The sequence below is a fragment of the Sander vitreus genome, chromosome 7 (assembly GCF_031162955.1).
Source record: "Sander vitreus isolate 19-12246 chromosome 7, sanVit1, whole genome shotgun sequence".
In the NCBI taxonomy this organism is placed as follows: domain Eukaryota; kingdom Metazoa; phylum Chordata; class Actinopteri; order Perciformes; family Percidae; genus Sander; species Sander vitreus.
In genome coordinates this window covers 30,800,384-30,810,548 of record NC_135861.1, presented here as the reverse complement: position 1 = coordinate 30,810,548, position 10,165 = coordinate 30,800,384, and the positions used below count along the sequence as shown (strand labels likewise).

General features: G+C 41.8%; 1 pseudogene; it reads left to right on the top strand.

Annotated features, from left to right (window-relative positions):
• Nucleotides 1-817: 817 nt before the first annotated feature.
• LOC144520228 (uncharacterized) lies at nucleotides 818-9,444 on the top strand (annotated as a pseudogene).
• The last annotated feature ends 721 nt before the right edge of the window (nucleotides 9,445-10,165 follow it).

The window sequence follows — 10,165 nt, the reverse complement described above, 5'->3', positions numbered from 1 at the left end:
AAACAGTTATTGCACTTTAAGAAAAATAGATGCTGTTATTGCACGTTTATAAATAAATACTGTTCATGCAGTGTCATAGGGGTTATTAAGGGGGGTTATTATATATTATATTGAGTCTGATGGCTTGTGGGATGAAGCTGTTGCAGAATCTGGCTGTTTTGCACCGGATGCTGCGAAACCTCTTGCCAGAGGGCAGCAGAGTCCGTGATGGGGATGGCTGGGATCTTTTGTGATGTTTTTGGCCCGGGCCAGACAGCGTTTGTGTGCAAGGTCCTGAATGGAAGGCAGTGACGACCTGATGATCTTTTCTGCTGTCCTCACCACTCTCCGTACAGTCTTCCAATCTGAGGCTTTGCAGTCCCCAAACCAGACTGCAGTGGCCTGTATGCAGGAATTAGCATCACAGAGAGGTGGTCGGAGGAGCCGACGTGAGGGCGGGGGACTGCCTTAGATGCCTTGTTGATGTTAGTGTAGGCTAGATCCAGTGTATTCATGCCCCTGGTAGCAAAATCCACATACTGATGGAAATGAGGGAGAACTGTCTTCATGTTAGCCTGGTTAAAGTCCCCTGCTACAGTAAAAACGTTCATTATTATAAAAAAGTTACGCACTAAAGCTTTAAGTCTTGCCTATCATCGACTGATCGTCAAATCATGTGGGCGGGGCGCAAGTGTGCCTCGTATGGAGTAAGACTCTGTAAGAGCTCCTCTCTGTTCAGTTTATATCTGTATAAATTTGCCGTCTTTAACCAAGTCTGCTCGACAATAACATCACAGTTTTGTTTCTATATCCCCGCGTAACCGTTTAAGACCAAGAAATGTCGACTGCCGCTACCTCTAAAGCCAAAGAAAAGAAAGACAAGCAGCTGAGGCCGAGGCTAGCTAGCAGCAGCGTGGTAATGGCTAGCGAGGACGTCCCCGGTGATCAACACGCCTCTTTCATGGAGGACTTGAAAAACATGCAGGTCTCAGACCATGACACTCGTCTGCAGTCTATGGAGACTGCTACCAACAAGTTACAGAAGGAGAACGCTTTCCTCCGAGCTAAGACGAATGACTTAGAGGGCTGCTCGAGGCGCAATAATGTCAAGTTTGCGGGATCCCCGAAGGAGAGGAGAAGGGAAATCCGACTGAATTCGTAAGCGCTCTCATTCCTAAACTGTTAGGCGAGACTCACTTCCCAAAGCCGGTAATTGTTGACCGCACCCATCGCTCTCAACAGCCCAAGCCAGTAGAAGGAGCCTCCGGTCCTTCTGCCAGACACTGCACGATCATTGCCCGGGTCCACCACTATCAGGAGAAAGAGACGATAATACGGCCTGCTCGGCAACAGTCTCTCAAATACGGTGCACACAAGGTCTTCATATTTCCAGACTATACTGCCGAGGTGATGGAGCAGCGATGGGGATTCCGTGAGGCTATGGCAGCTCTGCTTGAGCTGAAAATCAAGCACAGCCTGCGTTTCCCAGGCAAGCTCCACTTCCAACACAACGGGCTTCAGAAGATATTCACCTCTCCCGAGGAAGCGATGATGTTCGTCGGCAACTTGCAGCGGGACATTGGAAATGGTTAGACACGGTCTGACCGGATTGTTACCTGACAGTCATGTTATGTTCACGGACTTTTGCACAGAGCATAAGGAACACTTTCACAATCATTGACGGTAACATTTTCATTTTATATGTCTACTTTTGGCAGTTTGGAACGGTAGAGGGGCACTCGGCTTGTTTAGTTGAAAATGTTTGGTTGGTTAGAGTTGTGTTTACAAGCCATGAGCCCGGTGGCCCTCGGTCAGTATATGAGGGGGGGAAAATATGCTTAATTTGGGGAAGTTTCTGTGGGGAGGGAGGTGGGGGTTATTCATGTTGTTTTATGTTGTCCAGAGCTGCCAGAATAACTGCTTTTGCTTGTTGATATTTGTTTTTGGGTGTCTTAGATTGCTTTTTTTTCCCATTTGTGTAACCTAACGGTGTTAAGGCCTAATCTAGTCTCATAGAATGTGCGCGGTCTTGGGCATATAGTTAAACAGGGTAAGGTCTTTGCACATTTAAGGTCACTTAAAGCAGACAGTGTTTTTGCAAGAAACCCATATAAAAGCTACAGAGCAGAGGCGACTGAGAGCTAATTGGGTTTCTCAAGTTTATCAGTCACCGTTTAATTCCAAAGCTAGGGGTGTCGCCATTCTCTTTCGTAAGATCAGCAACCACAGATCCAAATGGCAGGTATATTATGATTACTGGTAGCATTAATTCGTTCCCTGTCACCTTTCTGAATATATATACGGTCCAAATACAGATGACCCAAATTATTTTCGCCAAGTATTTGACCTAGACCCAGACCTCAGAACTTCTAATTTAATTATGGTTGGTGATTTTAATTGTTACCTTGATCCATATCTTGACAGACTTTCCTCTCGTGCTCCAATCACCATAGCGTCTGTCCAAACATTGAATAATCTACTTAAATCCAGAAACATAATTGATATATGGAGGCTGCAACATCCAACAGATAAGGACTATTCCTACTTTTCCCATGTCCATAAATCATACACAAGGATTGACTATTTTTTAGTGGATGCAAAATTAATATCCAACATCGTACAGACTAAATATCATAATATATTGATACCAGAGACCAACGACACAGGTGACGTGTCAGACTCGACGCTCTGGGAAACTCTTAAAGTTGTTATGAGAGGCCATATAATTTCATTTGAAGCTTCAAAGAAAAGAGAACAGCGCCGTCGTCTGGTCGAAATTGAAAATGCACTTCCAACTCTTGAACAGTTCTATAGGGACTCCCTGTCACAGGAAGATTACAACAAGATTTTGAAGTTAAAATACGAATATAATCACATTCTCAGTGGAACAATTGGCAAACTCCTACTTACAATTAAACAAAAACACTTCGAGTTAGGTGATAAACCAGAGAGGCTGCTGGCTAGACAGTTGAAGGGTGCTCAGGTGGGCCGTGCAATTTATAAAATAAAATCCAAAAAACAGGAGACTTGCTGATCAACCCTAGGGAAATAAAAACTCGCTTCAAAGATTTTTATTCAGAATTATATACTGCTAAGTCTACAGCAACTAGTACAGTTCGCACAACATTTTTTGACTCCCTCTGCCTGCCAACATTAGATGAGTCATCTAGGTTGGAACTTGATTCAGATTTCACGGAAGATGAGTTAGTTGAGGCAGTTAAATCATTTCCCTCTGGCAAAGCAGCTGGCCCAGACGGGTTTGGCTGCGAGTTTTATAAGGCATTTCACAAAACACTCGCCCCACTCTTGCTTAGGATGATCAAAGACTCCACTGAGAAGAAAATATTTCCGGGGTCGCTGTATGAAGCGAATATATGCCTTTTATTAAAAAAAGGCAAGGAAGACACCAAGCCTGGAGGTTACAGGCCCATTGCTCTCCTCAATTTTGACCAGAAGTCTGTCACGAAGGTGCTAGCCAACAGGTTAGGAAGGCACATCTCTTCAATTATACATCCTGACCAGCAGGGTTTATCCCAGGTAGATTCTCATTTTGCAATGTGCGGCGGCTTCTGAATAATACAGGTGCTGGTCATATAATTAGAATATCATGAAAAAGTAGATTTTTTATTTCAGTAATTCCATTCAAAAAGTGAAACTTGTATAATGTATACATTCACTCCACACAGACTGATATATTTCAAGTGTTTATTTCTTTTACTTTTGATGATTAGAACTGACAACTAATGAAAACCCCAAATTCAGTATCTCAGAAAATTAGAATATTACTTAAGACCAATACAAAAAAAGGATTTTTAGAAATGTTGGCCAACTGAAAAGTATGAACATGAAAAGTATGAGCATGTACAGCACTCAATACTTAGTTGGGGCTCCTTTTGCCTGAATTACTGCAGCAATGCGGCGTGGCATGGAGTTGATCAGTCTGTGGCACTGCTCAGGTGTTATGAGAGCCCAGGTTGCTCTGATAGTAGCCTTCAGCTCTTCTGCATTGTTGGGTCTGGCGTATCGCATCTTCCTCTTCACAATACCCCATAGATTTTCTATAGGGTTAAGGTCAGGCGAGTTTGCTGGCCAATTAAGAACAGGGATACCATGGTCCTTAAACCAGGTACTGGTAGCTTTGGCATTGTGTGCAGGTGCCAAGTCCTGTTGGAAAATGAAATCTGCATCTCCATAAAGTTGGTCAGCAGCAGGAAGCATGAAGTGCTCTAAAAGTTCCTGGTAGATGGCTGCGTTGACCCTGGACCTCAGAAAACACAGTGGACCAACACCAGCAGATGACATGGCACCCCAAACCATCACTGACTTTACACTGGACTTCAAGCAACGTGGATTCTGTGCCTCTCCTCTCTTCCTCCAGACTCTGGGACCTTGATTTCCAAAGGAAATGCAAAATTGACTTTCATCAGAGAACATAACTTTGGACCACTCAGCAGTAGTCCAGTCCGACGCTGTGTCTTGTTCAAGAGTGGCTTGACACAAGGAATGGGACAGCTGAAACCCATGTCTTGCATACGTCTGTGCGTGGTGGTTCTTGAAGCACTGACTCCAGCTGCAGTCCACTCTTTGTGAATCCCCCCCACATTTTTGAATGGGTTTTGTTTCACAATCCTCTCCAGGGTGTGGTTATCCCAATTGCTTGTACACTTTTTTCTACCACATTTTTTCCTTCCCTTCGCCTCTCTATTAATGTGCTTGGACACAGAGCTCTGTGAACAGCCAGCCTCTTTAGCAATGACCTTTTGTGTCTTGCCCTCCTTGGCAATGGTCGTCTTTTGGACAGCTGTCAAGTCAGCAGTCTTCCCCATGATTGTGTAGCCTACAGAACTAGACTGAGGGACCATTTAAAGGCCTTTGCAGGAGTTTTGAGTTAATTAGCTGATTACTGTGGCACCAGGTGTCTTCAATATTGAACCTTTTCACAATATTCTAATTTTCTGAGATACTGAATTTGGGGTTTTCATTAATTGTCAGTTCTAATCATCAAAAGTAAAAGAAATAAACACTTGAAATATATCAGTTTGTGTGGAATGAATGTATACATTATACAAGTTTCACTTTTTGAATGGAATTACTGAAATAAATCAACGTTTTCATGATATTCTAATTATATGACCAGCACCTGTATATATGCCAACCAATCAGGCGACTCCAGAGCAGCTGTCTTGGCCCTCGACGTGGGCAAGGCATTTGATCAAAAAGAGTGGCCTTTTATGTTCGAAGCTCTTAGGAGATTTGGAATTGGGGACTCCTTCATTACTTGGATCAAGATGTTATACCTCTGCCCAAAATCCTCCATCCTCACCAATAGTGATAAATCTGAGCCTTTTACGTTGCACAGCGGAGTCAGGCAGGGTGACCCGCTGTCGCCCCCTGCTCTTCGATGTGGCCCTGGAGCCCCTTGCGATGGGGATCAGGAGTCATCCTGGCATCAAGGGCATTAAGATAGGCGAGATGGAAAGTCGGGTGGGTCTTTACGCAGACAATACACTATTATATCTCTCGGAACCAGAGGCGTCTGTTCCCCCTTTGCTTGACTTCATTAACTCATTTGGCGAACTCTCTGGCTATACCATCAACTGGGGAAAGAGTGAGTTCATTCCCCTATCAGACAGTTTAGACCCACGTTTTCTTGATACGCAGCCATTTATACTAGTGAAAGATCACTTCACGTATCTAGGGCTTAAAATACCCCGTGACCCTAAGCAATTATTTCAACTTAACTATGCTGATATGATCTTGAAGCTAAAAAGCAACATAGAGAAATGGAGAACTCTGCCACTGTCCATGGTGGGGCGTATCAATGCAATCAAGATGGTGGCTCTTCCTAGGTTTTTGTACTTATTTCAGAAGCTGCCAATCTTTCTCACCTCAGCATTTTTTAAGAAACTAGACTCAATTGTCTTTCCTTTTATTTGGGGGTACAAGGTGCATCGCATATCTAAAGCACACCTGCAAAAGTCTACACAGGAGGGGGGGTTTGGTCTCCCCGTATTCAGGAATTACTATTGGGCAGCTAATGCTAGGGCCTTGATGTACCGGCGGCAGGGTCAGCCCAGTGAGGCTCCTAACAGCTCTCCCCTGTGGTTAAACATTGAAGCCACAGCGGTACAAGGCTCTTCCCTTTGCACCTTACTTTTGTCTTGTTATTGGTAACAACTTTATTCTGAGAAACTCCCTTAGGATCTTGAATCAGATAAGAAGTGTTTGCAAGCTGCCGAATACTTCTGTACACACTCCTATATGCCATAACCATTCATTCTAACCATCCCAGGCGGATAGGGTGTTTGTAGACTGAAGAGAGAGGGGACTTGTTGCCCTCGGAGACCTATATGTAGACAAACATTTTGCTTCATTTGGTCAGCTGAAAACAACATTTAATTTACCACATTCTCATCACTTTCGATATCTTCAAATCAGGCACTAAGTTAAAGGTGTATTTCCAAACATTGACACCATGCCAACAAGTTGCCCATTCTATAATCTCATGCTGCTTCCTCCTGACTCCAGGCATCTAATATCCATCTGTTCTCCACCTCCGCATCCACTCACCATCTCAGAGAAGCCTGGTCTAACGAGTACATTCACCCAAGATACGCTTTTAATTTATCTGGCAGCTCTGTTGTTCTTTGTTATTCTGTTGTTGTTTTTTGTTCTATTTTGTTTTTTCTTTTTTCATAAAACCTGAAAAATTCGAAAATAAAATATAAAAAAAAGATTATGTGAGCGGGGGCCGTGGTGACGACGATCGTCGGTTACGGATTATGGAAAGTGAAACTTAAATCTGTCATTCTGTCTGGCAGTTGGATTTATTCACTCACTTTAAAATGATTCATTAAAAGCTTCTTTCTTTTCATGTTTATGTCTTAATCCTACATCCTGGAATATATACCTGGCCTCTGCACGTTCTATATATCCTGAACCTTTGCACGTCCCTGAACATTTTTGCATACAGCAACTACCGTATTTTTTTAGCCTGGACCGTATTTTCTTATATTTTTGTGTATAAGTGACTGATAGGAATAACAATCTTTGAAATTGGTCCAGTAGTAAGCGTTAACGCAAACCGGGCTGCAGTGTAACCCTATGGGGAAATGTGCATTGTCAATTTGGTCCACTAAAAGTGCTGTTTTTGCCACTGAAAGACTCAGATTATTATTCTAAGTCTCTGACTACATTATGGAAAGGATCCCTATGGAGAAAGGCCTTTTTAAAACCTCTTTGAGACCTTTCTGTTTAACCAGAAACGGTTCTGAAGTTGCTAGCGCTAAACCCACCAGACTCCATTTAAAAAGACAATACTTTTAGCATGTATAGAGCCAACATATTTTCACATGTAAATCGGTAAACTATGTGTTTATTTCAACCAAAACCAGAGTAGGGATGGTTAGAAAAGTGGAAAGACGACCCAAAAACAGCTTTTCATATTTTTATTTTGCTTCTATCGACTTTGAATGAAGTGTATTTTATGATGCTAAAATTACTGTTTATTTACATGGAGTCTGGTGGCTTTAAGCGAATGCAATTTCGCAATTTCAATGTTTAACGGAAAGGTCGACCTCCTTAGAAATCTTTTCCATGTCTATTCCAGAATATCCCCCTGCCCCTTCCCTCGTCTTTGTTTACTAGAATTAAGAAATTGTTTTGGCAAAATAAACGTCTATCTTTATTATACCTACCATATGACAGAGGAGGCCTTAAATGCCCAATGATCCAATGGTATTATTGGGCAGCTCAACTAAGATCTATCATGTTTTACTTTTTGGCTGAAAGTCCTCCAGCTTGGGTGGATCTGGAATCCTGTGCTGTTACGCCGAGCTTGCCATTGCACTTGTATTTGTATTCAGCAGATTGCAAATACCTGAGGAAACATACAGACAACCCTGTTGTACTAAATATGATTAATGTTTGGTTTGTGGTTTTTGGTAAGTACTTGAATATCAACTCTTCCTGGTCATGCTTCAGTCCTATTTGGGGCAATATCAATTTTAAACCTGAAAAAAGTGATCCAGGTTTTCGGATATGGGCTGAAAAGTTGTTAAGGAAAGTGCAGGATATGTACAGAGAAGATGGGGTACTTGCAGAAACATTAACCAAATGACATTCCAAAGAGTCATTTTTTCAAATCTCTCCAGATTAGAAGCTTCATAGCCTCATCTCAAAACCATTCATTAGATATGCCTGTAATTTCCTCATTAGAGTCGGCAGTTATAAGAAACTGTTATGATTAGGGCTGTCAAACGATTAATTTTTTTAATCGCGATTAATCGCCAAATTTCTAGTTAATCACGATTAATCGCATGTTTTATCACATGAATAAAATTCTATTATGTTGCATTTCAGAACTGTTTTTTAGTACATATTAACAATGGAAAGCCATTCTTACCAGTGTGTCTTAATTGGGAATCAAATGAATGTAAAGAAAGTTACTTTATGAACTTGATTTTAAGATTTGTAATTGTTTATTTTTTATTTACTGTAAACAAAAGAAAAATATGTGAATCTGTCATTATTGCACAATTCCTACTCATCTACCTAACCTAACTGAGATGTAACACTAACACTTTGCTTATACACGTTCACTTTCACTGTTATGCGGATGACACCCAGTTATAATTGTCAATCAAGCCAGACGAAACCAGTCAGTTAGCTAAACTTCAAGCATGTATTAAAGATATAAAATCCTGGATGACCTACAATTTTCTGATATTAAACTCAAACAAAACACCTGGGCCCCAAACACCTCCGAACTTCATTATCTAAAGATATAGCTACCCTGGATGGTATTGCTCTGGCCTCCAGCACTACTGTCAGAACTCTAGGAGTTACTTTTTGATCAGGATATATCCTTTAACGCCCATCTAAAACAATCCTCAAGAAGAGCCTTTTTTCATCTTCATAACATTGCCAAAATTAGTAACATCCTGTCTCAAAACGATAGTCAAAACTAGTCCATGCATTCGTTACTTCCAGGCTGGACTACTGTAATTCCTTACTATCAGGTTGCCCAAATAAGTCCCTTAAGACTCTCCAGCTAATCCAGAATGCTGCAGCACATGTTCTGACAAGAACTAAGAAAAGAGATCATATTTCTCCTGTATTAGCTTCTCTGCATTGGTTTCCTGTAAAATCCAGGATTGAATTTAAAATCCTTCTCCTGACCTACAACGCTCTAAATGGTCTAGCACCATCATATCTAGAAGAGCTCTTAGGACCTTATTGTCCCACTAGAGCACTACACTTGCAAAATTTAGAGCTACTTGTGGTTCCTAGAGTCTCCAAAAGTAGGATGGGAGCCAGAGCCTTCAGCTACCAGGCTCCTCTCCTGTTGAACCAGCTCCCAGTCTGGGTTCGGGGGGCAGACACTGTCACCACATTTAAGAATAAACTGAAAACCCTCCTCTTTGATAAAGCATATAGTTAGGGAGTGAGGAGATCCAGAAATGCTTGTTACGAACCTAGCTCTGGGGAGTTTACTCCCCGGAGTCCTTATGTTTCTTTTTCCCAGCATATTTCATTGGATTAGGAGGCACCAAGATCTTGGTTGCAGCTGTCGCCATGGTCCTGCTTCACTACACCCTGCTATGCTCTACGGTGCCCTGCTATGACATGAACTACTACGACTACCATTTTCTAGTCACTGTTCCATTATCTTTATTGTGACTATTATTGCCACTGTTCATCACATCCCCAACCGGCACCGTTAGACACTGCCTACCAAGAGCCTGGGTCTGGCCGAGGTTTCTTCCTAAAGGAGTTTTTCCTCGCCACTGACACACTAAATGCTTGCTCTTGGGGGAATTACTAGAATTTTTGGGACTTTATAAATTATAGAGTGTGGTCTAGACCTACTCTATCTGTAAAGTGTCTCGAGATAACTCTTGTATGATTTGATACTATAAATAAAATTGAATTGAATACAGTACAAACAAAATGGTCCAAAAAACGGATGCCACAGCAGGACATTTGTAACCTATACGTTTTTCTAATAAGGAATTAACAATTCTCCTGGACAGAAAAGGGGGTGGGCAATGTCCCAAATGACAAAAACAGTCAAAAAAACGGTACAAACAACACGGTCTTAAAACCGTATGCTGATATACATAGTAAATATAATGTGCAGTAACTTCTAAATAAGCAAGCGCAAGCTCAAACAAGTGTGTGCGGC